The 27,245-nt window shown below is 45.5% G+C and overlaps 1 protein-coding gene across 19 annotated transcripts in view; it reads right to left on the bottom strand.

Moving 5' to 3' along the window:
• Positions 1–27,245, bottom strand: part of Foxp (forkhead box transcription factor P) — a 302,571-nt gene that overhangs the window by 256,817 nt on the left and 18,509 nt on the right. For 2 of the 19 annotated variants that reach the window (XM_076793316.1, XM_076793341.1), the window contains exon 1: positions 3,466–3,677. The exons of 13 other annotated variants lie outside the window; for them this stretch is intronic. The gene's annotated coding sequence lies outside the window, so the exon portion shown is untranslated. Of the gene's footprint in view, positions 1–2,261; positions 3,401–3,465; positions 3,678–15,040; positions 15,115–27,245 lie in introns of those variants that run through there. 4 more of the 19 variants (XM_076793334.1, XM_076793298.1, XM_076793288.1 and 1 more) reach the window with 4 other exon arrangements.

Here is a 27,245-nt window from a genome sequence, read left to right as displayed (position 1 = left end):
ACTCGGCGCGAAGGAATAATGACCACGCGTATCCGACGAAACCTCGCGGTTTTCCCCGTTATTCGCTCCACCTTACGGCGGCGCGAAGCTCGACTATAAATAACCAACTGTTTACTCGCTTCTGCCCTCAAAGACTTTTTAATGTTTCTTATTCCGCACGAAGGTCTGAAGACTCGAGCCGACCGACCGACCGAGAGGAAAATCTACAGCCTCGAATGCGCTTCGGGATGCATCGTCAGTTAGAAGTTCGCCAAACGAGAGATAGAGAGAGAAAGAGAGAGAGAGAGAGAGAGAAAGAGAGAGGGGGGAGGAAAAAGTTTCCAGGAACTGGACGTGAATATAATATCCTCTTGTTTCGACTCGTGGAAAGCACGAGAATAAGTAACAGCGCGATTAGTCATCCCGTATCCGCGGAGCCTGGGTTTCATTATTCCTCGGCTCACGTGTCGAGTAACTTATCTTCCAAAACGATTACTGGATTAATGGAACGTTCAGCTTCCGGTTCGAGGAGATTGTTTGCAACTTTGAGAAACATTCTCGTCGAGAAAAATGACTGTTTAGTGCACGTGATTACAGACGGTGCTCGATGTTGCAAACAACTGCTAATGGTCCTGTTTTCCTTGTTAGCGCGATGACTGCAGGTTTTAGAATTTTTATGATTAACGCTCGCTGTTGGATACGGCGAGCCTCTAACTACAGTGTCATAGTTACAAGTTTGTAAGAGAAATTGCTCTGGAAAATTCCTCTAATTTTTGCACATTGGCTGCGCATCTTAGAAGAGAGAAATATTCGCAGTGTCAATAGTGGTGTTAATTTGATATGAGTTGCAAACTTAATGAACTGGTTCCAAATCAGCCGAATACTTTCTTATAAGAGAAACAATTACAGAGGCACTTATATATGTGTATATTTCGTTGTCGAGGTACGCGAAATCGTGAGACACAGGAAGCTCCTTCTTTTAAAAATGAAAGCATCATTGAAATTCAAATAGCTGCTAAACATTGCTACTTTCAATCGCTTTAGCGCTCTTGAACCCTAGCACAGTCTCTGTGCATAAATTAATTAATACATATGAAAAATAACGTAAAGGACAAAGGATGCGCTTTGTATTGGTACGAATGGCGTCATGCCTCGTGTAACTCGATATTAAGCAGACCGTTTGACTCATTAAGTTATACAAGCTGCAGTGTGTAGATCTTTTGTCAGGAAATGGGTCAGCTTCGAACGACGAAAGCCGAGTAAGGCTAACTCGATCATGGTATCGAAGTGAAATTTCATTTCAAAGGAGCAAAGAGGTTGTCCGAAGGATCTCTGAGCAGGAGGACCGTCCGAAGACATCTTCGGAGGAGATGATCGCGCGAGAAGGTCGATCGGCCCGCGATCCAAGCGTCGACTCCGGTCCGAATTTCGTCGATTAATCGCCTGGCACGAGCCAGAGCCGCTAAATTGCTCGGATTCGATCAACGAGGCTGAATCGGCGACCGAACCAATTAAGTATTTCCATCGAACGTCCTCGAGCAAAATTAAACTGGCGCGACGGGATCGATATTTAAATCGGTACCCGTAGCTCTCCGTGACCAATTAGACCGATCTCGTTCAAAATTTATTCGAACATTTTTCGCTGGCCTTCTGACCAAAGAAACGGCGGGTGGGTTTTAGAAAACAGGAGTCGGGCTCGAGCCGTGGGATCGGACCGGGCCGCTGTCAACAACCACGAATTAGACTGTCAATGTTGCGAGAGATAGAGAGAGAGAAAGAAAGAGAGATAGATAGATAGAGAGAGAGACAGAGAGAGAGAAGGAGAGAGTCGGTGCGCGCGATCGATCGATATCGTCGTTCGATGTCCGTGGAGCGTGTGCACGTGGTTGCGCACGCGTCCCACGTGCACCGGCGACTTCGGTAAGTTATCGCGACGAAACGTTGCGGTTGTTGAATAACGTCGGATCGACGAGATCGCCGAGAGACGCCGGGATCTAGCCGGGCCGTGCTCGATCGTCGGTCTCATTAAAACACCATTACCAAAGGCAATTTCCGTGTGCGGCATTTCTTCGGCCTTACACCATAGACTGTTATCCTAGCGAAACGATCGCTCGCGCAACTTCCCACTCTCTCACTGTCTCTCTCTCTCTCTCCCTCTCTCTCTCTCTCTCTCTCTCTCTCTCTCTCTCTCTCTCTCGACAATTCGAGTGATCCGCAGCGCGATCGGGGGAGGGGTGCGCGACGCATAAATCTCAATAAAACGCAGGATAACGATTGCTTACTCACGTGGTACCGGGCTCTCCGAGCAAGAAACTAATGATTCACGGCGGACCCGCGGCGAGGCACCTCCTCTTCACTGTACGCGGATGTTAACAACGATTTCCAACGGTCCCGTCGGTGTATCATTAAGGTGTACACCTGTTCGCGATTACACCGCGGTTATGGAATGTGTTCTGGCCGATTCTAGTCGATTTTCACGCGCGTTCCTCTCTCCTCTCTCTCTCTCTCTCTCTCTCTCTCTCTGGCGCGCGCGCTCGGCTGATATGATCGATCCCGTTCGAGAGCGGGTCACGTTACGGGAACCGCGCGGGTTTCGACGAAAAAACAGTCGGCTCGTTGTCCGGTGTCGAACAATTCGCTGGGACACACACCGTGCGGGATTATGACGGGACACACGTCGGCGGGCAACACACACTGATCCACACACACTGAACTGAACGGCCGCGATTACACGGGAACGCGGCCCGAGTAAACAAACTGTATCGCGGCACCGATCGCGCGCATTTTCCGCGAACGCGCGACGCTAACTGAGGAGGGACCGCACGAAAACCGGGTATATACACTGGCGGTGGTCTTCCACGGTGCATCGACTGGGTGTTCGGGTTATTGGCACTCGCCGGCGACCATAATGTACCATGGTCTCTCCCATTGACTTGGCACCGGTCCCCCAAACCGCGAACGTCTCTCGTCGGGGCCCCGGGTTTCGGGGCCCAGGTTACCAGGGGAGAATAGCCGAACGAACGAGTCACACACGTGTGCGCGCACGGGTTCGAGTCACAGCGACGACCTTCGATCGGATCCTTTCGATCGGAGCGGTCGAAGAGATCGATCGAGACACGTCCGACGGCGGCAGCGACGATTCGCAAGAAGTTTAGGACAGGTCCGAGGAACGTTGCGCCCGAGCGCAGGAAACGAAACACACGCGGAATGCCAGCCGGAGAACGTACGTACGTACGTACGAACGAACGAACAAACGAACGAGCAGGCGAGAGAGCCTGGCTGCCTCATTCGGTGAACAGCCCGCGGCCCCCACGTTGTTTGTCTCGCGAGTGGCCTGTTTACATGTTGACTCTCTGTTTACGCGATTCGTGTCCCCCTCCGGCCCCCCTCTGCCCCCCAACAGCCACGCCGCCTCCGATCCGCCACCCACCACCCGCCGACAACGCCGTCTTCCCGCCACTGTCACACCCCCGCTCGACCGCGCACCTTCTACAAACCGATCGCTCCTTTTCCACTGTTTGGCCAGAGGCTCGGCGAGGAGAACGCTCGCTCGCTCGCTCGCTCACTCACACACTCGCTGACGACACGACTCGACTCGGGCCGAATAAAGCCGCGTTTACACTGACCGGCTACACGGATCTCTCGGTTCTACGCTCCCGGCTCTCGGCTGCTCTCTCGGCTTGACCGAGCGCGCAGCGCTCAGCGACACCGCTTCGATTCGACTTTGATCGCGTCACGGCCGAAGCGCTGCACTCCCGAGAAGCGGGCTCCTCGACGGTGGTAGGGGTGATTGAGGTCTCAGTGTACTGGGAATGGGAAGGGTACGATTTGGGACTGCTCCGAGCGTTTTGGGACGGATGAGATCGTCTTTGGGTTGCTGTTAGAATTCTTCTATATTTGCGTCCTTTTGATTTTCACTGAGAACTGATTTTCTGAGATTAAGTCTGTGCTAGATTGGGACTTATTTGGGGACTAGTCGGATTGATCTGGGTCTGCTTTCTAGTTACCGGACGTGTTTGCCGATACTACGTTTTGAGTGTATTTGTTCTTTCCTAGATTTTTTTTTTTTTTTTTTTTTTTGGTGAGTGTTTTTGAAAGATTGAGTGTGTGCGAGATTGAGCCTTATCTGGGACTGTTTTCTGGCTGCTAGAGGGCGTTGCCTACGCCTCTGTTAAGTTTGATGTACTGATGTAATTAATTGAGTTTGATGATTGGGGAACGTAGACGTTAGGTTGTGTGATTGCTGGATTCGATCGAGTGTATGGGAAATTTTATTTGGGACTCATGAGACAATTTTGGAACTGTTTACTGCCTGCGGAAGTCCCAGACTAAATGTTTGTTGCGTTCCGTGTAGACTTCTCTTCTGTTTGATTCGATTTGTTGAGTGTTTGGGAAACAAATGGAATCTGTGGAAAGTCTGAATCTTGTTTTGACTGTGGAAGGATCGATGTGAGTCTGTTCAGATGATTTTATATCCCATATTTGAGAGGCGAAGTAAGATTTGAATTTGCGAGGGCTCAGATAGCTCGAGAGAGCTTAGGCTAACGTCGATATTTTAGAGCTCTATTTCCCGGTAGAATCCGGCGAATCCTCTGGAGCCAGGTGAGATCCGCTCTGAAGATGGCTTTCTTCTCAAGATCGTGACTTCCACGACCCCATTTTCCAGGTTATAAATCCATACCAATTGATCGCTAGATCGAACTGACCACCTTGATTCCATTGCAGGGGTCGACGTCTGATTATCGATTCCGCTTATTAACTCTGGATCTTTCGATATTACCGCTCGATCGTAAACGGTGTTCGATGAACGTCGAAGATCGACGTACGAAACAGGGCCTCGCGAACTTTTCCTATTACTCCCGAGCGTGCGATCCATCATCGAAGGCTGATGTCTTTCTTCGGTAAGGAAAGGCTTCCACCGTGCTCTAATGATCGCCGTTATGGCATCGTCGCGTGCGACCGTGCGCACAGTTTTGCGAACGTAAAAGTCGAGCAGGTCGCGACGAGTGTCAGAGACACGGTGTATAGCATTATCAATTTAATGACGCGAGCCTATACGTTATTCATCGTCGGTACACATAATACCAGGCGCAGGTATTAATAGATCCCAGGGAATGTAAGAGAGGAGTGTTCCCCGCGATGAACTTTTACGGATATCGTTGGATAATTGAAATTACGCGACGCGACCTAATTAATCCGGCGATCCGCGGTTTAATTGGATCTTCTTATATTCCGCTCCAGACGGAGCCTCGTACAGCTGACATTCTTTTCTTGGACTCCCTAAAAACGTAATCGCTCTCTCTCTCCCTTTCTCTCTCTCTCTCTCTCTCTCTCTCTCTCTCTCTCTCTCTCTCTCTCTCGCATCGAGACTATAAACGCTCCGACTAAAACATTCATAAAAACGCTCAATTTACACTGTCGAATTATTTTATCGATTCGGTTGACTCTCTCTCTCTCTCCCTCTCTCTCTCTCTCTCTCTCTATCTCTCTCTCTCTCTTCCTCCAAAAAAGGAACACTACAGGCTCCGACTCAGGCTATCGCACTGTTCATATTTTACTCATAAAATGGAGAATTTCTGTATGGAATTTTTATTCGGTCCCCGAACGGAGGCTTGATTAAATTTGTACTCCGATCACACACGGTACGACCGGGCTGCTGCGAGTGTTTATGCAAATATAGATTTTCATAGACCAATTTACAGAACCCCGAACCAAACAGGCGCGCTCCTCCTCGCTGTTAAAAGATCCATCGATCAAATAGTAGCTTCGACAAACTTCATACTATTTTCGAACATTTCATTTTTTCAATCGAAAACGAATCTCCCGTTCCAACTCTTTCCTCGCACAGAAGAAACTGTACGCTTCCCCGTATCATCGTTAGATTTTGCTTCGGGTCTTCTTTTAATTTCCAAAATCAATTGAAGGACCATTACAGGCGTCTGTCTCTCAACATTGTTCAAACATGGCTAAACATTAAGAAAATATATGGTCAAATTCGTCGGAGTGTACAGAATCGTTCCACGTAATAATCATTTTTCCAGCGATTATGTTTGAAGCAGAAAAAATGCCTGAAGTTGCAAATTTGAAGAAAACGATCTTCGGACTCGCGTTGACAGAATGAAAGTGTCCAAGAACTGTCTGCTGGTCATCGAATCGAAGAATTAGCGTTGCGATCGCAGGACATTCGACAGTTTCGCGCGATTTCTGAATGAATCGCGGCGAAGGTCGCGTTGGAAATGGAGCCTTAACCGCCGCCCACTGTCTGCTCGCGTTGCCGTTCTTCGCGGGCTGACACGACGCGCGTTCTACGGGGCCTGACAGCGGCGCAAACAACCTTCTCTCTATTCTTTCCTTGCCGGAGCTCCCCACTGCAACTGCAATCTCATTCTCATCAATGAGTATCGACGAGTTTTCCGCGTCGCACGTCGAGCCGCGTCGATTTCTTCGCACTTTACGATCGCCGATAACGCGCTCGCCGTACTCCGCTTATCGCCCGGCTATTACGCGTACAAACGCCGACACTGATCGTGTTGTCCCAATTTCATTCCTCGAGCGCATTCACGAGCGTCGAAATCGGACCTCACCGACGACGAAATTGGCCGGTCCGTCGCGTCGCCGCGAAACTGGAAGACCGAAACGACGCTCGATTATCCTCCGCGAACGCATTCCGCCATTTTTCGGATTCCGTTCGTACGCGCTCCTCGAAACGACGCTGTTTCCAGAGCTTCGGAGAACACGAAACGGAACGTGTTTGTTAGTCGATAAGACGGCTATTATTTTCTGCGCGCAAGCTGCCGCTTCTTGCGATCGCGTTTTTATCGAGGCGAAGCAAATAGAAACGAGTCGGACTAGATAGAGGCTCGAATATTCATCAGAAAACCTGTCAAAATGACGGATTGCCGGTTATATAATTACAGCGCCGGGAATTATTAGACGCGTTTTACTTGCGCGATGAAAATTCCGTGCGGACGCACAATAAGTTTATCGCTCGGATTTTCGGAGGAAGTTGCGGTTCCATCGACCAGTCGCGCTGTTGTTCTTTGTGTTGACTGGTCAAGATAAACTGTGCAGTGAAATCGTATATCATTCGAAGGATCGAGAAAGGCGTGCCAAATTTTTATTGTCGCGATAACCAGTCGAAAGTAATTTTTAACTAGATTTCTGCGAAAAGAAATCTGCAAATCAGTTGACAGTAAGTTATAGAGAGCCTAATGAGTAGACTGCGGATTTTATGCGTTTATGAGAAAAAATGAGTACGTCGAAATTCAAACAGTGAAAATATTCCAAGAATCTAAAGATACTGTTTCATCATATCGGACTTAATAACCAAGAGAAGGAAACAATTTGCATGTAGCTCCTGTATGTCGTAACGAATGCAGACAATTTTTGTTATGCATATAAATCCGCGGGTACTAATGAATGATTATAGTTTTTCAGAAATATCCACGACAGCGTAGACTCGAAATATTCGCGGTAGAATAGTGATGTGATGTATTCTTTGAGGAACGAATTGATATTTACGGTTCGAAACTATCCCCGAGCGTCCGAGCCGTTAGGGCAAGGAAATGGGTTAATGCATGGAAAATAGTAAACGTCATTTCTTGTGGAGTGAATGGTCAACGCGTAATTCTCCGAGTGGAAACGTCATCCTCAGCAATATGGCTATTCAAACATGTGGCCCACGATGAGACTACGCAGACTCGGGCTGTTCGCGTTGTACTCCCCCTCCAGTCCCACAATTTCTCTCTCTTTCTCTCTCTCTCTCTCTCTCCTGCTCGCTCTCTTTCTCTTTCTGCAGTTCGATTAACAGTATGCATCATACATAGCAAGAAACTGCACAACGATCTTATCCGCCCAGTTTATTTATTTATTCCCGTGTCGGTGCATGTTTTGCTTCGCGGAACGATTGCGACACGTGTTTAAAAACCATCGAGCACGATGACGAGGACGTAGAAAGGATGACAAGCCGCGATTCAAATCTACGGGACCGTGTCTTTTTCTTATTCCCCGGCGTACTCGGTCAACGAATTGATAATGCTATGTACGATCTTCGAGATTACCAGCGGGAACCGTGAAGTGGACGGTTTTACATTGTGAATAATACAGTCCGCTCGAGAAGTAGGTGCGCGATCGAAACTCGATCCTAATCCTTCTGTCCGGAGCCGAAATTTTCGACAAGCTCAATTTTCTACAATGTTCGTTACAATGAAGGCGCTACAATTTTCGTTCAGAGCTATTCGATCATTTCTGTGAAACTGTAAATATTTTCCAAGACTAATTTTTGCACAATTGTGTGGAAACAGAAGTAATAGGCTAATCCTTGTGTCTGAACCGCAAAGATCGTGTCCACACTGCACCAAGGATAAAACAATATATTTTAATGATTTTAGTAAATTGGAAGTTGGATCACGATGTTCTTAAATTCTTCTCGTCTGCTTATCACACAATTTTCTAAAACCTTTAATGACACTGCAGTCTTCGACGAGTATGTTTTTATACGTCAGATGTAAATCAATGTGCAATTATCCAGGAAAGTATAAATCTGCAGAATTGCTGTTTATCGTCGACAAAAACATTACGCAAGAAGATTATAGAATCCATTACATTCAGTAAGAAGATCGTGGAATGTATTAAATTAATTAGCGAACAAAAATATCGAAGCAAAATAACGCATCGGTATTGTTCTACAAGGAAATGCATCTTCTGCAAAATAATATATCAAGTCTTCCCTCAACACCGCGAAACGCGTCGTACCTGATAAATATTGACGATGATGCGAATTGTCAAACACAATAAATTCCTAGTAATAGACAAAAGATAACGCGGTCACTGAATCACAGATAAAAGCATCGTCGCTGCGCACGTCAATCGCGAGTAGAATCAGTGAGTAATTGACAGACGCATCAGGCAGGAATGTTGAAATTCAGCTTTTTTCAGGAATGCACTTGAAGAGTGTATTTTATACCACTTGTGAAATCACCAGTCGCGATGAATTGTTTAATCGATGATATTTCGAGTTCGAGAGAGAGAGTGAGAGAGAGAGAGAGAGAGAGAGAGAGAAGGGGGAAGGGGTATAAACAGAAAATCGGTAAGGGATATCGCGGTTGTAATGGTAATTTCTCTCGGCTGATCGCCGGGTTACGCGTACTCGAGTTAACAAGATTATCATTACCGCGCCGCCGCGCCGCGGCCAGATATTTATTTTTCCCCCGTCGGACGAGCCTGAGCAAGTGAAACTACAACGAAGCCGATCGATTTAGCCATTTATCAATTAATCTCATCGACGGTGTGGGCCGGTGTGCCCATAACGAATTCCCGTTTTAATCACGTACAGCGAGCTATACTTTCGTAACGACTGGCCTGTTCAACGTCTGCTCCGCTAATAGCGAGTTAATTGCATCTGGTGCAGGGGAATCCCCTTTTTCCGTCACTCCCTTGCACTCTCTTTCTCTTTCTTCGTCGGGGAAAATGTACACCCGTGTGTGTTCCTCTGTGCAAAAGAAAGATTGCAAAAAACCTCGGGGAAAAACGGAGAGAAAGAGGAGAGGATTCTTGGTCGAAACGACGATACACAAAACGATTTCCCCCGGTTTAATTGTCCGAAGGTGAGGCGTCGGGAATTTTACTACGCGCGCTAAATCAATCGTCGGTATTTAGCCGAGGGAATAATATTTCTTACGTTCATGTATCATAAATCGGTAATTCACGCGCGGAACGCAGCACGTGCTCGGGCGGGAAAACGGTCCTCGTGTGAGATACGGCAGGATATAAACGGGCGTTTATTATCCGGGAAGTGGTTGCGTCTTATCAATCCCAACACATTTTATTTTTATCGGTGTCGCGGGAATTGCACCTCTTGCGTAATACCCATTGCACCGGGCAAGAAACAACATAGGTACACTATGTTGCACACGCTTCGGTCCGGCCATTTCTTTGCCATCGTCGGCTAGACTGTTGCGCGAGCCAGGCCTTGAGAAATCTCTGGATCGTGGAAATCTTAATGCCTCCGTGACAGATACAGCGCGGTTAACATGTGGCTAAGTTCTATTAGAGCTGTGAACCAGCGGAATGCATGCCGGAGTTCATTTTTTGAACGGTTTCTCGATTGTACCGTTCGGACTGGCAAGATGGCGACCTGCACACGTTTTTACGATGCTCGGTTGCTGAAGAAACGCTGCTCAGGTTCGCGAGACAGGAACGGGGATGTTGAAAAATGTTTCATAGCGGCGCAGATACTGTTACATCATTTTTATTTCAACAACTTCAGATGTGAGCACCAAGTGACAAACAGTTTTTAAACATTGTCAAACTCTCTTGTAAAGCCTTAGGTGTTTCGTTTAAATGTTCAATTAATCAGTATTTTTTATAACAAAATGAGGTCGTCATTTTTGTATTTATTTTTTATTTAAAAGTGAAGCTTTCGTTCTCAGCGCATGTTAAAATTATTAAGGCCAGAAAGAGCCTCCTATTTATTTTCTATTGCTTGCAACTGGTAGTAGCAGAAATATTCAAAGAATTAGAAAATACCATTGTGCTATTTTGAATGTATTAAAATTATGAAAGGAAGAGAGAGCCTTTTTCCCATGTCCTTACAATCGACTCGCAGAAAAATGATATTTTACATAATGATCAACTAATTCAGAGCGTTTTAACCGCACAATTACCTGGGATTGATACTATCCACTTGAAAAGAAACCTGGTTGCAGACTACAGGAGGCAGCATTTTGTAAAACACGTCGGATTACGGCTCGGTCATTTTATTATCATGAAAAGCGAGCGCGGGGGTGGCAGACACGCGTCAGTCCGTATAATATCGCGTAACAACCCCTGGACCCGGGGGTACAAGCAACGAAGGACTCGTCCGAGGGGGTAAATCGTCGCGTAAACGCCCCGGTATATGGACCGTCGGGATTTCGTTTCGGAATTGGCGCGAGCGAGTGAGAGTCCGTAGATAAGGTAATCCCAGGGCCTTCGGAACTCTCTCAGATTCCCGAAAACCAACCCCCGCCTCCGACGGCCACAGAAGCTGTGTACCTGCGGAGAATAGGGCTGGAGAAGTCTCGGTCAGTTTAATGCGAAACTTGCCGAATACGAAATGGCTCTCTCGCCCCGCGCGGTGCGGTAGTAGATTGCGGAAAACAATAAACAGAGCTGGCGGAACTTAAAGGATCGCACGGTCGATCGAGCATCATAAATGCCCGTGCCACGCGAGAATCGATTGCCCCTCGATTCGGTCGGAAATGGGAAAATGGTCGAAAGTATTGAAGCTTCAAGAAGCCGGTCCACCCTTTATTAAGAACTTTCCTCCCCTACGATTTTTTCGATTCTTCACCACTCTCGTTAAGGGTACTGCCACGGGGTGCAATAGGGTGCTGTTTATATTCTACTAATTTTTACTCGCGTTTTTTAAACCCGTCTGACAACCATCGGTGCTTAAAGCGCGAAAATGCCGATGGTATAATTTATATTGAAGTTCGTGCTGAAAAATCGTCTCCTTCAATCGCTCATACACAACGGCATAACTGTATACGGATTATAATGTGCTTAAACAACTGCAATATCGACGATGTTACATTAGTCTTTTACAAATTGAAGAAACAGACTAAAAAGTTTACATACCTAGATTGTTATTTGAATTCTGGTCTGTCGTTATGAATCTTTGAGCAGTGAAATAAATGTAGACATACAATAAATGTTGAAGTCCTGTTTCTTCGTCTAGGAAATGATTAACGGTGAAGGAGTTTTAACCGTTTCAACAGTGAAATAAATTATGGGGTAAAGGGTTCGATGTGGCTGAAGATTGAAGCAGTGAGTGGGACAAGGGAAGAATGTGCAGGTTATTTTTGACGAGGAGGATTTTTGGAGTGAACGGCGGAAGGGTTGCTTGTTGGATCGCGTTCTGACGGATTGATCGACGGCGGGGGCGGTAGTCAGATATCCAGAAGACTCCGACAACTTTTCCCATTATCGTCAATATGCAGGCCGAGGCTTTGGTATCGCGTTCGAGGGCGTTACGGCGTCGATTCTATGGTAAAAGGAAACCGGTTAAATCGCGTCGACGACCTTTATTGCCGTCTTAAAGCAGTTAAGTTAATCGGCATCAGCATAAGAAAACGGAAGGGGCTGCGAACTTGACGCGGCAGGAATCGAATCGCCTTTCCTTGCATTTAGAGTTCGAGACAAAAACATTAACATAAATCACAGGGGGAAGAGAGAGAGAGAAAGAGCTGGAGGGCGCGAGACACGGGGAAAGATCTACCGCGGGATCGAATGTTTATTTCGATTCCCTACCCGAGAGCGTTCCCTTACGACGCACTTTACAGCTCCATCGAGCCCCGTCCTGCTTCCTTACCTCCCGCAATTAGTGCCTCGAAAACTTACGAACCATTTGTTTCCTCGTTACAAAGAGAAAGTCGGGATTCGAGTGGCGAATTCTTCGCCGATACTGAGAGCCGCTCTGCTCGACCGTCGACAGTATCCCGTGGATTAACTGTAAAAATTCGTGCCGTTTAACGATCTTCTGTAAACGCAGAACGGATTTTCTCCACAATTATTTCAAGTATTTTTGTCTGGGGTCACCGGCGATGTCAATATGAAATTTTAGAACTGCGGCAACTTAGCATCTCGATTTAAATCCTGAGAGAAAATATTCGCGGTAGGACAATAACGTTTGGCTCAATAAATAGTCGTTTCTATGATTTATACTAAATTCATAAGTAATGCTACATTTACGCGGTGTGTAAGAATGATTTTAAAACTCCTCAACTGTTTTCACCCTTTGCACTCAGAACTATTTTCACTGGAAAACCGAACATTTCCCCCTACCTGGATAATTTTTCTTCATTTTATGCATACGAAACTGATGCAAAAGATATTTTGATATAGTAATTTTTAGTGGCACCTCGGGTTTGCCACTCGAGTCCTAAGGGTTAAATAGATCGGTTACATACGAGAAGGTCGTTCAAATTAATTAATTTCGTAGCAAAACCAACAGTGGATAAAGAACGAAAACAACAATTATGTACAAACGAATTTAGTACTCCAGGAGCTTATTGGAGTGTTTTCGGCAAACTAAAATCAAGAGTATGTGTTCCAGCAAAATTGTAAACAATGAAGCTAACGAAGGAAACTAATAAAGATTTTTTTAGCGAACTTCGTGCCAATCCCCGGAAGTAGTGGGCAAACAGTGCACCTGTTTAGATTTTCGAATTAATTATGAACGATCGCAGGATCGTCCAAAGAAAATCGAGTAAATAGAAAAACGGTACCGAGAAGGAAACGCTTACGAATGTGGGAAACTGATCAGGGGTGGTTTCCGTGCCGGCTCAGACGCGTGTGAAAACACGCAAAAGTTGAGGGTGAAGGTGCCACTTAACTTTCCAACCCCATCCAAGCCCCCCACCTCCCCTGGAGTTTCGAGAGAACGCACCTTGCGTTGCACGAGTGTGCCAACCCCTCGACCTCAACTCTTTCACTTTTAGCGGGGATTCGATGAATTGCCGGCTGCCGCTGGCAATAAATAATGCATTTTGTGTTTGCCCCCGGTAAAAGGGTCCACCCTTAAACCAGCCCGCCACCCGCCGCCCAACCCCCCTGAACTAACCCTAAATTTTCGGGCGATTCCGAAGGCGATCGAGGCGCACGATTTAGTGAAACGGTCGACTCGAATCGATACAGCTCCTTCGAAACCGGTGTCCGGCGACGAGTGTCGCTCGAAACCACCCCTTCGAAAATCAACCAACGAGTATCAACGACCTTGAACCTTTCGCGAACTGTTCCCGGAATTATTTAGGCTCGTTAATCTCTTCGATTCACCCTGAGATCTTCAAGAGAAGAATGAAAGGTTTGCAGTCAAAGACCTCGGCCAAGATTTATTTCTTTATTATTGGAGGAATTAATTAGTGCGTTTAAGTGAGACTTGGCATGGAATATTATAGCTGTGCACAGATTTCACGAAACAATAATTTTTCATGTCCTCTCGAAAGGGCAATTCTAATTACTCACTAGATGCCTCCTTAGGGGGTTAGAGGGTTAAGGGGTTAAAGTTCAGTTTAAAGCGACTGCACCTCAAAGAAGAAATACGAAAGTCAACTATGATATAGATACTATGTGTAAAATTAGGGGGGTTTAAGTTATCATTTCGATGGTTTCGAATTTGTTTATGATTCTTATCTCTTTTATTATTCTTATCTCTGAAACTGTCAGAATATTTTCTTACTCAAACAATTAGTTTATTAATATCAGAAGGTATAAATGAAATCCACCACGTTTTCAAGAACTAGTAAAAGTTTCAGAGTTCCGAAATCCGTATTTTCCAAACGACTTCAAATCCAGCGAAGTGACGACACGAACCCACCCCTCCCCTAATTTTGCATGCGCTACCTCATACTTTGTTCCCAACAAAATCCCAGCCACGAAGTGCGCACAATGATCGATTTATTGTCCTTTCTTTTACTCGGGCAGCGTCTCCGAGAGAAAGGAATCGCTCCGTTCCACGGCACGCTGATCGATCGCTTATTACTATGATAAAGGCTTCTTAGCGGTCGAGGACAACGAAATAATATAGCAAAGAATAAAGGCCCGGCTTCGAACGCAGATCGTATTGAAATAAATTAACCGACAATGAGCGCGGGGGAGGGGGGTGTGGGGGATCGGCCTGCAACAGAAAACGAGAAAACGAACGAGGCGGAAGGGAATATCGGGATAATGGCAGCGAGCGCGCAACATTACAAGGTACCGTACGCATTGTCTGTAATTTACCGAGCAGATCAACGCTGCCAATTACGGGCAACTATTATACAGACATCTCGCGAGGAGCCGGATACTTTAAGACGATTCGAGTCGTTAGATCGCATCGGCCATTCTTATTGTCCACGCGATTTCGCGCGCGAGAGAACTGGATCCGGAGAAACAAGCTAACCGTTCTCTCTCCCGCTGCTAAGATCGGCTCGTTCCCTGCCCCTCAGCCTCGGAGGAAAGGGACGAAAGGGGGAAATCGGCGACTTATCGCGGCAATAATTAATAAACGGCGCCGCAAACTTCCGAGACTTCTTTTACTCACCGAAAACACAAATTGCTTGTTCGATCAATTATTTAGCCACAATTTCCGGCGCTTCTGCACCCGGCGTTGGCAGCACGGTTGAAATCGTTCTGAAAATAATTGTTTCGAACTGTTGCGTAGCGGTTTTAATTAAAACAGAAATTCCAATCAATATTATAAGAATTTTCCAACGCGCGTCTTGCTACTACAGAAAATTCAACGATCACGTGATTTCCAATCGAATTGAGATTAACACGTGAATTTTTATTTTATTTTTACCTTTGGGGATTTTACTTGCGGGATATTGACTGCAGTTCTTGCATATCCAGACAGTTGAGTTTTTAGTTAATAATATCTGTAATAGGGGACCTCGAAAGTTTCCCCGTGAAACGTCGATCACAAATCTGATCACCGTCAATTTGCGACTTCTGACATCGATTCCTAAGAACTCGCGCGCCAAGACGATACAATGACAAAATAGCGAGCGAAGAACAGCAGCGAGCTTCTTCGGTGGTAAATATTAATCCGAAGGGGGGAGACAGTAGACGCGTCTCAGAAATCGTGCCAGACAATGCCACGGTTTCATTTAGTTTATGATATTTAAATGAAGTCTCCGTCTGTCTGGCGGAACGCGACGGAACAACCCGAGACGCAACCTGTGTGTAAACGAGCGAATCACTCCCTTCCGTAAAACATTTAGCGGCTCCTCCAATTGGGGCACAAGCGAGCAAGAAGCTAATCGAAGGAATTAACAGCGTATATACACCGTGCGTGCATAAAACATTCCGGTAATTTATTCACAGATTTAGTTTTATATCCTCCCGCTGGTTGGTTCGTCGAACAGGTGGATTAAATAAATTATTCAGCGCTGTGGTCGTGACATCACCGTTCGATAAGTGTCCTGACCGGTTCGTCAGGCCCTTATTAATTTATCGCAACTATTCCCTTTGACCCAGAGTTAGGGAATCGTGTGATCACTCAATCTCTAGCTATTCAATTACATTAACAGCTATTACATGGAAAACGATAGAAAGACTCGGCTGTTCAAGAACTAACTGCAAAAATATATGTTAATAAATTGAATAAATGAAGCTTCAAATGATCCTAACTCAATTGCGACACATTATATAAATACAAATAGGATCGAAGGGTTGATTCAGTGTGAATATGTAAACTGTTTGAAAAGTCCAAGAAACAAATCGAGTTCCCCGAAAATACAAAGACGTTTTCTGTGAGCTACGAATCCACAAGGATGCAAAAATAATTGCATCGATCTTTGCGCTTGATCATAGGTAAATTCTTTCGCCGAGTATAGTGTGTTACACGGTCCGGAGATTTGGTGAGACTGTGTGTTATAGTAAATATAGGTAAATGCTACAGGGTTAGAGGTCGCGAACCAGTAGAAACGGAAGCGTCTCGTGGTATTAACGCTTTCAGCCTCGTGAAGCTTATTAATCCTCGATCTATTTCGCTTCGGGATCATTCCGGAAGGATTAATTTTATAGCTGCGCAAGCTGGTGGTCGCAAAATGATTTCTATCTCTCCCTATTTACGGTTTAAGAAGGAAACAGAGAGGTCAGTTATCAGTATATCTTGGAAAATTAAGCAAAGATAATTAGTGCGTTTACAAATCCTACTTTGTTTTGTAGTTTCGTTCACCTAGAATTTGAAACGGTCATCGCGGGGGAGAATGTTGCGATAACGAACGTAAAAATTTCACGGGGATCGCGACGGGGTTCGGAAAGTATATTTTTTACACGGTCGTTCGAGAACGGGAGAGCGAGCCGAGCTCGAGGGTTGGAATATGATTAGTATGTCGTGACGGAGGCATCGGCTCGGATACTTAAATTAAGTTTATTGGCCAATTTTCACGGCGTTACGTCCTCCCCGCCGAAACCCTCGTAAAAGATAAAGTCGGGCGGAGTTGTATCGAAACCGCGCTGGGCTGAACGTCTCCGGCGACTCGATCCATTAAAACGCGCAAGCTAATGAAAGCAATTATGACGTTCGGAAAAGAGTCGCGGGGGCAGCGACGGTAAACAGTGACAATAAGCGGCTCCCGTGGGAGTTTTTACGAGTCCCGAACTTCTTTCCCTTTCGGGTCCGTTCCACGATCCTGGCAACAATTAAAAATCCGCAGGCAATTTCCTCCCTTCAACCCTTTGTGGCCTGAGTTACGTTATTGGCCCGTTTTAACCGCAATTTTTATTCTGGGTGCTTAGAAAGTGCTTCGACAATTTGCACAGGGTGTCTCGAAGTTTTATGAATGCGTCATTGATTGTTCAGATTAATTTTGTAACACGTGATCGTAGTCTTGTTGGATACACTGTTTTCTTCAAATAGTTTTTGCTATCATTTTCTAGTGAAGTTTTAAAGGAGTTCATGTTGCATGTTTTTCTTATTTATTTTAAATGGCAAATAATATGTTTTTCCTTATAGTCACGTCATTATGCACAAGTTGCACTGCGTGTAGAAATCACAAAACCGGGACAACTCAAATTATTTTTACACCTACCATTTGTCTCGCGTATGTAGAGCGTGTTTAAAAATTCACAGCCTGTAGAAATCAAGAATTCCATAGAAAATACAACAGGATCCATCAGCTAAATAAAGTGTCCCCAAGACGAGGCTACCAGCGAGATAAATGTATTGCTCCCATTGCACATTGATCAGGGTTTGAAAATATTCGCTTCCTCAATGATTTACATTGTATTTCCGTTACCAGGAGAAATAGAAATGGAAGTGTTCAATGTTATAGTATTTAATTCATGTCTGCCGCTCTTCCGAATGTCCCTTATATATTCAAATTAATTTACACCGAGCAAAACCCGGATAATAAAGAAGTCTATTCCTGTTTTATTTACTGAATGTTTAATCCGAAGTCTTCCATAATAGCGAACCAAATAAAAATATTTAATAACAGTCTAAGAGTTTCGATTTCCGGTTTTAAGACCGTCGTTCCTTCGCTCGTCCCCATTCGAACACAACGAATTCTACGCGGCCGCGGGTGATTATTTCCAATGAGTGATCGCACTTTCGTAATTAGCCGGCGAAAAAAGCGGCCGCGCCACTTCTTAATCTCGCATCGATCGGCCAAACTTATCCGATGGCGGATTTCCAACCTGTTCAGAAATCCGGAAAATCGTAAAAAATGCTTGAAATTCGTTGCGATTTGATTAATCGTGTTAATAAGAAAGTTTCCGTCCATTCTACCGCGTCGCGCTCTTATCTCAGGACGAGGGTGGAGAAAGGAAAAGCCGCGTGGAAAAAGGTCCTTATCGATCTGCCCGATACACACCATTGATTAGCATGATTGATGAGCCACTGAGCCGCGAAAACGTAAACCGTGTCTCTCGAGACAATCATAGATCACGCAAGCTCTTTTGCGACCGTCCTAGAAAACTCTAGGATGATGTCGTCGATAGAAAAAAAGGTTCGTACAATATCCCTTCGTTTTCCTAATTTTTTTTTAACGTACTAGTTCGACAACTCTTTAATAAATAAATGTGAAACGCCGTTGACTTTATTGGTGGTGCTTTCTAACATACTTACACACGATATTGATAGAAATTTTTTTTGTGTTATGTTACCGAAGAAAATTTTAATAATTTCAAATTTGAGACATTTCGAATTTGAAATATTTTAAATTGAAATATTCGAGATTTTAAGTATTTAAAATTTAAAAAATTTGAAATGTAAAATTAGAAATACCAGAAATTTGAGGTTTGGGTTTTTAAATTTGAAAGAAAAAGGACAACACGCCTAGAAACCTTTGCTCTTCATAGTGCCTCTATGGTTTAAAAGAGGCCTCCAGCATCCGATTAAATAAATACGCACGATTGCTAATAGGAGGTGCGCGTACCGCCTAACCGTTCAATAAAATATGGAATGAATAAAGGAATAAAATCTCTCGTTTACGAGTATCGATAGAAGGTTTCGAGGATCCGAGCAGAATTACAGATCCTATTTAAAGACCTGTAGGTCGCCGGTATCAGAATTCAGACTTTCACTGCGGCTTTCGTTGGTTAAAGTATTTTCTAACTGATAAAAGGAGGAAATTCAGTGTTAATGCCATGCCGGGCAACAATGTGACTTTCACCGGGATAATACAAGCCTCGGAGAAATCCGGCGTAGATCGAAACGGGTCAAAGAACTCGAGAGATCCCCGACCGTTCTTGACGCATCCCAGGCGTGCTCGTCGATAAAATAGTCCGCGAGTCATTCTATCCGCGACTCAATCGACCATACTACATCCTAATTGCATCTAGAATTCCACGGTCGAGCACGGAACCGAGTCGATCATCGATTTCCCTCGATTTCTCTCCCTCTTTCTCGCGAGCGTTAATTGCTAATCAGGTAAATAACGGAACGTCGGAGATCAAGCTCTGTAGCCGGCAAGAAGCTGCGTTGAAGATATTGCGCGCCGATTCGCTCTTCACTTCATTTAATATTATTTTCACCCGAGGAATTCTTGTATCGCGTTCAAGAAAAGAAAATACGTCAATAGGCGTGCAGATTAAAATAGCAGAAGGGCAAAAGAGAGGAGAAGAAAGCCGCAAAAGTCGACAAGTGGAAAGAAACAGTATCGTTTAATCGTCCCGATGGTTCTCAACTAATTGTCTCCGCGTCGTCGTCGTCGTCGTCGTCGTCGCGGGTCGAAATTGTTTTTAATCAGCGCCGGGAATGGAAGGCGAGATTAACCCGAATAGTAGGTCGTTATAATCTTTCGCCTTGGCGGCCTCCATACAGAAAAATCTGAAAAGAAACAAGCGTAACGACCGGGCTCGAGCGACGCGCTGTCTGTCATCTCTCCGCATAAGAAGTAGAAAATAATCAGTGGTGCTCGAGTGTCCTCTAGCGACGTGGCGTGTTCTCACACCCGTCCTGCCTAAAACACGCATCTCCCCTAATTTCTGCCGGGGCTTCGGGAAAGAAAAAAATAATTCCCGGGACACGAATGAATGGATATATCTGCTAGCACCCGATGCCAATAATTCCGTCGGTCCGGGACCAATCACCGGCGAGAAACGCTCTTCCCGCGACACGGTCCGGTAGCGTTTAACTTTGCCGCGGGTCGTTTTAACCCGCGGAACCGGCTGATGAGGGTACCGGGTGCGTGGGAGGATCGGGGGAAGAGAGAGAGAGAGAGGTGACTCGGCTCTCAGCGTCAATTCACCGTGGCACGGGCACAATCATCGAGGGCAAAGTCATCGGGGAAAAATAATTACAATCGGTCGCTTACTAGGCGACCGAGCCGGCTGGCTCACACTCCACCAATATTCCCTACGTCTCTCCCTACCCTGTCGCGTGCATACACATATCTACGCTCATGCATAGCCCCGTGCACACACATACTCCACCCAGACTAGCGTAGGAACATCCCCATGTCCCGGGACCACTTCACATATTCGCGGTTCGACGATCCTGTACAAAATCCTAGCGGTCGTTATACTTGCTTGTGCTCTGCTCTGCTCTCCTCGCCCTCTGTCTTCTTTATTATTACATTTTTTTCTCTTTTCTTTTTTCTATAACGACGCGAAAAGTCAAAGCTGTCTGCGAGCGACGCGATCGGCGAACAACAATACTAACGACCGGCACACGCGGGGTCCTTTACGAGCCACGTAGAGTTCGAGAATCGAACGCGTGCTCCGATCACTCGAGCCTTGCGGTATATGTGACCTCCTCTAATTCGATTTCTGTATAATGACGACATTAATGACGAGCAGACGCTATTGTCTCGTGGCGCGGCGACAGGCGAGGAAAAATCGTCGAGGTCTTCGATATCGAGTGAAACACCGTCTGGAGGGGCGATTAGGCTCGTCGGGTGGTGTACTGGCGGTGGGGAGATAGGTGCCCGGTACTTAGACGATTGGCAACCGGTGGTGGTGGGTTTGTGGATGACGCAGAGTTTGGAAGAGCCGTTCGAGAACTAAGGTTTAAGGTGCTCCGAGGAAGATCACGTTCCAATGTTCTCTCGAACTCCGAGCCACTAAGCAGGCTGATTTATAAATAGACCGAGGAACACAGACGGAACGGCCAACACCAAAAAACGGGCATCGGGATGATCGGCCAAGGAATGTTCACCCCGAGGACCATGATTGGAAGAGGTCCGGATCGTCGCAGGCGAGCAGGAGGATGTCTCTCTGTTCCGTTTTCAGATAGAAGTCGGAGAGTGGTTGGATTTGACAGTGAATTGTGGTGAAGGATCCGGTTTTTGACACCTGGCAAGTGAACGTTTTCTGGCGTTGACGATCACTTGTTTTCTTCACTGGTTCATTTTCCCTCTAAATCCATACCTCATATTATAGCTTTAGAGTTCAGGATGTGGAGTGTTCAAGATTCAACCCTTGGTGGGTTCCTCGGAAAGACATCCCCCATTAACACCTTCGAGTTAGAAGCACCTAGGCTAAAATCCTGTTTAATTGAATCATTCATAGTTTTGGACTTGAAGACAAATATTTGGATATTCATTATTCAGGACTTCAGTTCAATTAGAGGAACAGACCTCTCGAGCAACTTTCTCACTGATCTAAGAGTAACTAGGGTAAGGGACCCAATTACTGTGCCCATATTAATTACACTTATTTTTGAAGCATAATAAATATTGGAAAAATAGATATTGAACTTTTTTCATTAAAACCAGTTAATATATATGTTATGTATCTCTCATTTAATATTCATTATGCTTAACTATAATTAGTATAGGCACAATAATTGGTACCCCCACAGTAATTGGGTCCCTCATCCTAGATGAATTTGTTAACCCGATTGCGAAGTAGCATAGGACAATTCTGAAAATCTGTACAAATTTCCTCGGATAACTTCAAGTATAGAATTTAAAGCTAAATAATTCAAATTTTCAAAGAAATGAAAGAATCGTACAGCACAGTAGCGAAAGTTAGTGTACAGGTATTCTTTTGAGGTCATAAGAGACCCGGATTGTACCAGTTCAAAAGTAAAAAGTTTGCTCAAAGGATAAGACTTGGAAGCAATATACACTAGCCTAAGACTCTCTTGAGCCTACCAAGACACGTATCTTCACGGCCTGATAACCGAACAAGGAAAGTCTCAATAAATCTGTTTGTCTATTTTTCGGGACTGGCTAAGATCATTAATTGGAATGGTGTTCCGAACACGTTCGTCTAGGAAACTTTTGCTTATCGATCCGATCGACGATCCTCCTTTCTCGTGGCAGCGGAACGATTCTGCTCCGTAGCGTTTCGATCTTAACGCGGTACACGCGTCCATATCTATCGGCCATAAAACGTGCGCGGATGACCGAGTCCGTAGTTCGCGTATCTACATAACAGCCTGGTGCGTTCTATTCTAGATTCATAACTATTAATACTAATGTCTGCGGGAACTCGGGCCAGGGGACCCGGCTTCTTGGCCAACGTTGGCCATTTCTACCTCTCATCAATGGTACATTCAAACACGGGCAAACATGAATTTATCAACGAACCGCCACGCAGCGCCGCGTCGTGGGACGGTGTTGTGTACACGACTAAATATATTCGTGCCGCGCGTGCAGACAAGATGCGAGGCACCATGGCCCGGATTAGTGCACCAGCTCTGGCCTCCTGATGAGGGTAATCCACGTCAAAAATTCGAGAACCGAACGGTTCGCCTGATTCGCAAATTTTTCTTCTAGACAGAGTTCTAGATCGTTTCGAGATTCACCGAATGTATCGGCACGATTCGTTCCCGATACGGAAAGCAGTATGGACTTGAGCAGTAAGACAGAGACGAGTGTTACAGAATTATAATGAACGTGACAATTAATAGCAACTCAGGAATTTGGATAATCTAGGAGTAGGCTTGGTCCTAAACTTCAACCTAGACCTAAGTGTGCAGACACTGATGCGATTAAACTGTTACAGAATTATTCTGAGGGTTTCGAGAAAAAAAGAACAATTGAAAGCAAACGTGACAATTAATGGCAACCCAGGAATTTGAATGATCTAGCAAAAGACCAGCTCACGCCTAATCCTAAACTGAGTTCTTTCGCCGAAGTAGAGGGCAGTAAGTAAAGAGCGAGTAAATCCAAATGATTTGTCATTCGGGAAGCACCTAATTACGCGGGGATGATAATAGAGGCCTCAGAAAGCGGGATAATTAAGTAGACGGTGGAACGACTGGCAGCATCGGTAAACTAAAATGAAGCTAGTAAAATAGTAACACGATGCAACATGGTCACGGTGATCCGAGTCCCCCCCAGCGTTTACAGCGAGCCCGCGTGTAATCCCGCCTATCTTATCGCAACTAATTAGCTCTCGCGTTTATATAGGTAATGAAGTTAAAACTGCGGGGCGATTAAATCGTTCACGCAGAACGGTAAAAAGCGCACCAGAGGCTCATGGGCGTGGACGTAATAAAAGAAACGCGTAATTACGCGTACACGGGGATACCGGCCGGAAGAGAAACACGGCAGATATAATACTTCGGTGTGCACGGGTCGAACAAGAAACGAGCCTAACGCTGTTTCTTTCGTTCGCATACTCGGCTAAGACGCGGCCGAGTTATTTAGAGCACGATTATGTACCCGATGACTCATATTTCAATTTTCTCCTCGCTAACTAACCGCCGATTGAAGACAAGCACGCCTCGATTACTCTAATCATGTGATTCTCCGCGGTCGAGCGTTATCTTATCGAGCTGTACACAATACCCGTAAACGATAATGCTGCATTTCGTGCTCACGGATCTTCAATTTACGCAAACCGCCGCGACGAGAACCATGAAGGAGAATGCTTCGCAAATTATGCTCGCCGGATCACCCGTGTCCGAGTTAATTAGGGAGAAAAAAGAACCAATCAACAGACACAGCTCGTTTTTATAGCACTCTTTTAAAAATTATTTTCCTACAAGGGAGGACTAGATTCGCGAATTTCTTTATCCGCCATCCTTTGGTTGGGTCTTTTTCTTGGCAACACAGATGAAAATTCGCGAAACCGTCAAGCTGATAAATCTCTGAATAATCAATTGTGCTCGTCCGCAATTTTCGATTTGAATCTGTACTCTCTAAAAATCGTGTGATCGAATTCAGAGTTTATTCGAGTCTGTTTAACCCAGAAATGGTTTCGAGCGTCGCAGGCGGTGGGGGAACGGCGGGAAATATAAATTCGCAGGGACAGGTTGGCAAAAGGGGTAACAGGAGTTGCCGAAAAACAGAGTTCGAAGGGAAGGAGCGTTGAACTTAGGCGCGCGCCGCTGGCAAATTTTTCATTATCTTCCGCCATAATCTATTTACAGAAAAGATTTAAAGCTAGGACGTGCGGTGCTCCCGGTCGGGCGTTACTGAATTCATTATACCTCGAAAAATATTAACTTTAGCCGGGCTCTCGCATCTTTTTTCACCGTTGGGGCCTCTCTTTCTTCTCTCTCCGAAAGAGAGAAACGTAAACCCATGCGCCAGTACGATAAAACTTGGCTCCTTCCACGGGTATTTCTTGGTAGATTATTTCATGTTTTCTTGATAAGGTCGCGGAGGAGCGAGAGAAAGAGAAGGGAGACAGAGAGATGGAGAGAGAGAGCGGGGGCCGCGAACGAGCTCGCGCAATTATAGACAACAATATTTCAGCGATATATCTTTGGCGACGTCTTGCTCGGCGAGGCAATAATTAACCGAATTAAATAATTGCCGTTGCACTATACTTCCAAGTCATATTTCAAGCACGATACACGTTTGGTGGTGTACGTCGCTACCGCTGTCGCAACGAAATTTACGCGATACTAAGAATAGCCATCGTTTGAAATAGAATCTTGTTGTCATTGGTTCCGAGCAGCCGATATTCTAATCTCGCGGAATTAAATCGCCGAGTCTCCAGAAACGCCACCGACTAGCAAGGATCCTCGATGATCACTTGCCTCAAAGAACCCCGATGACGTTCTCAACGAGCGTCGATCCGTTTCCTTCGTATCCGATGCGATTTCCCGGAAACTCCGGACCGGGGCGACGAAAAATTTACATGTTCCGCCGGCAAAAACGTCCTACGTTACGTTAGGGCCTCCGCAAAATACGACGCGCGCTTCCATAAAATAGACGAAATTAATTTCGAAATTTTCGTGTCGTCGGACAAGCTAAAATTCTCTGGTAGTAGGACCACACTCGACTGAGATATACTGAACCGGACACGCACCTTAACGACGTTACACCTAACCCCGTTTGTTAAATAGACAGTTAGTAGTGGATAGCCTTTCGAAAGACTGTATCAATCAGTCTTCTTCGCGTCTCGGGCGTTGCGAGCGAATACTTTTTGGCCAACTAGCAACGGATGTTCACGGTACAGGTATTTACCTGTTTCTGGTCGAAAAATTTCATATTTTTACCATGCTACAATAATCGGAATTCGCTGTTATACTATCACATGAAGAAGTTGTTCGATGCTCTTGTGCAGGCAAAAGATGAAATTTTTTGCCTTTTTCTGTTCTTGCAATATTAAAATCATACTTTAAATTGACTCATAAAATTTCGATTTTTTAAGGTAAACGCCTTCCCCCTTTGAGGGTATCTCCATATCCTATCAAACACCTAACACAAGAATTGAATTTTACAACCACCAAAATCACTGATCCCTTTACATTGAATTCCTGGTCCTTAAGAACGTTAACACTGTACCGTATGTTATTAATAGTCTGCAGATTTGCATGCAGTATCAAAATTCTTGGGAGGAATAGCAAGAGACCGTTCCTTCTTCTGGCAATTTTAGCAAATTGGTGCCATTTCCGCCACGATCTATTTCACTGATTTTTCTCGGAAACGTGGAAAACGCGCGGCGTAGTAATGAATCATGTATAATTAACAGGGGCGCGAATTTTGTGCAGCTTTTTGCGATTCGGCGACGCGCAAGTCGCTGTTCGCCGGGCCCGATCGCGTAAATAAATGAACCGATGAGAGGCCGGCTGCATACCAATCCTTGGTAACGGTTGGCTAACTATACTTGAAGCTTCCGTGACCGCGAGTGCGAAATATACCAAAGTCGCCAGGAATGGAGCGAACTGCGAGGCAGCGTCTGCTAGTGCGACGACCAGTAAATCTGTCTCATCGTTTGGCACGGTCGCGTTCACCACCTCGAATGAATTATTTACTTATCAATTATTAAGCGGTGGCCCGGCGTGTACCGTTCGGAGATTTATGCCGGCGAGAAATTGTCCCTGTATAATTTTCGCGGTACCGTTTCATAACGGCCGTGTGCCCCCGTATTTATCTCGTAGAACCGCGTACGTTTCAAGGTTGCGCCACACGCTTTATTGAAATTATTTTCCTCGGAGGAGTAAGCTGAAATGCGAAACCTCCCCCCCCCCCCCCCCCCCGCCAAGCCGCCGTAATTAGAGGGTCGCTAATTCGCGTCATCTTGACCGCCAGCCTGGAAACGATACTATGCCGCTTACGCTAGTTTCCAGGGACCTTCCCCCACCACCGAATTCGTCGCCCGACGTTTCCTGTGTAACTAGCGTGACGCGCTTCTGGTGGGGGGGAGGGGGGACTGATGCGTTCAAGGTGTCTCCCCCGGTGCACTAGGCCGCGCACCACGGTGATTTCAAACGCATTGTTCAATGTTGATTACAGTCGCTTTTTTCCACAAGTTTCGCAATCCCTCAGTCGATTATTAGAGGTGTTTACCGGACATAGTTGATTCTCCGGAATGCAGATGCGTATGAATAATATGGGACAATTAAAAAGATGGGTCAATTATTTCCTCGACTTTGGTCTTGGCGTAGTCAACGAAGGTAGCAATTTGCATAAGCAGTCCGTAATTTTTCATGTGATCAGATGCGCGCCAATGATTTCCTGTTTATTCATACTGCAACGATAAGTTTACGCGATGTGGAGTTCTTCGGTGCTTCGAAACGAGGCACTGCTTTCCCTGGATTCGTTCGCAACTTTGATCGTCGTAACCGAACTCCATTATGAAACGGTTGATTTTGCAGTGAATGTTTTGGCGTCCTCGCTTAAAAATTAATATTGCCAGCGAGATGTAAAGTAAAATTTGTATAGAATGCAATCGTCGTAACTCTTTTCGCTGTGTGAAATAAATTGTTCTAGCGTCCCGGAATTTTTATCAAAATTCTACGTAGCCGACACTCTTGCTTTGATTTCGCCGTTTTTAGAAGATGCTATGCGGATTTTAAATCACGGAGAGCCGAAAAATAATTTCTCGGGACGGCTGTCGTGTTTTTTAAGGAACGATTTCGCAAAATTGGCAGCGCGCGAGCGGAGCAGTTG

The sequence above is a fragment of the Halictus rubicundus genome, chromosome 1, assembly GCF_050948215.1.
Source record: "Halictus rubicundus isolate RS-2024b chromosome 1, iyHalRubi1_principal, whole genome shotgun sequence".
In the NCBI taxonomy this organism is placed as follows: Eukaryota; Metazoa; Arthropoda; class Insecta; order Hymenoptera; family Halictidae; genus Halictus; species Halictus rubicundus.
Note: the sequence above shows the minus strand (reverse complement) of the source record. Positions and strands in the feature narration are given on the sequence as shown.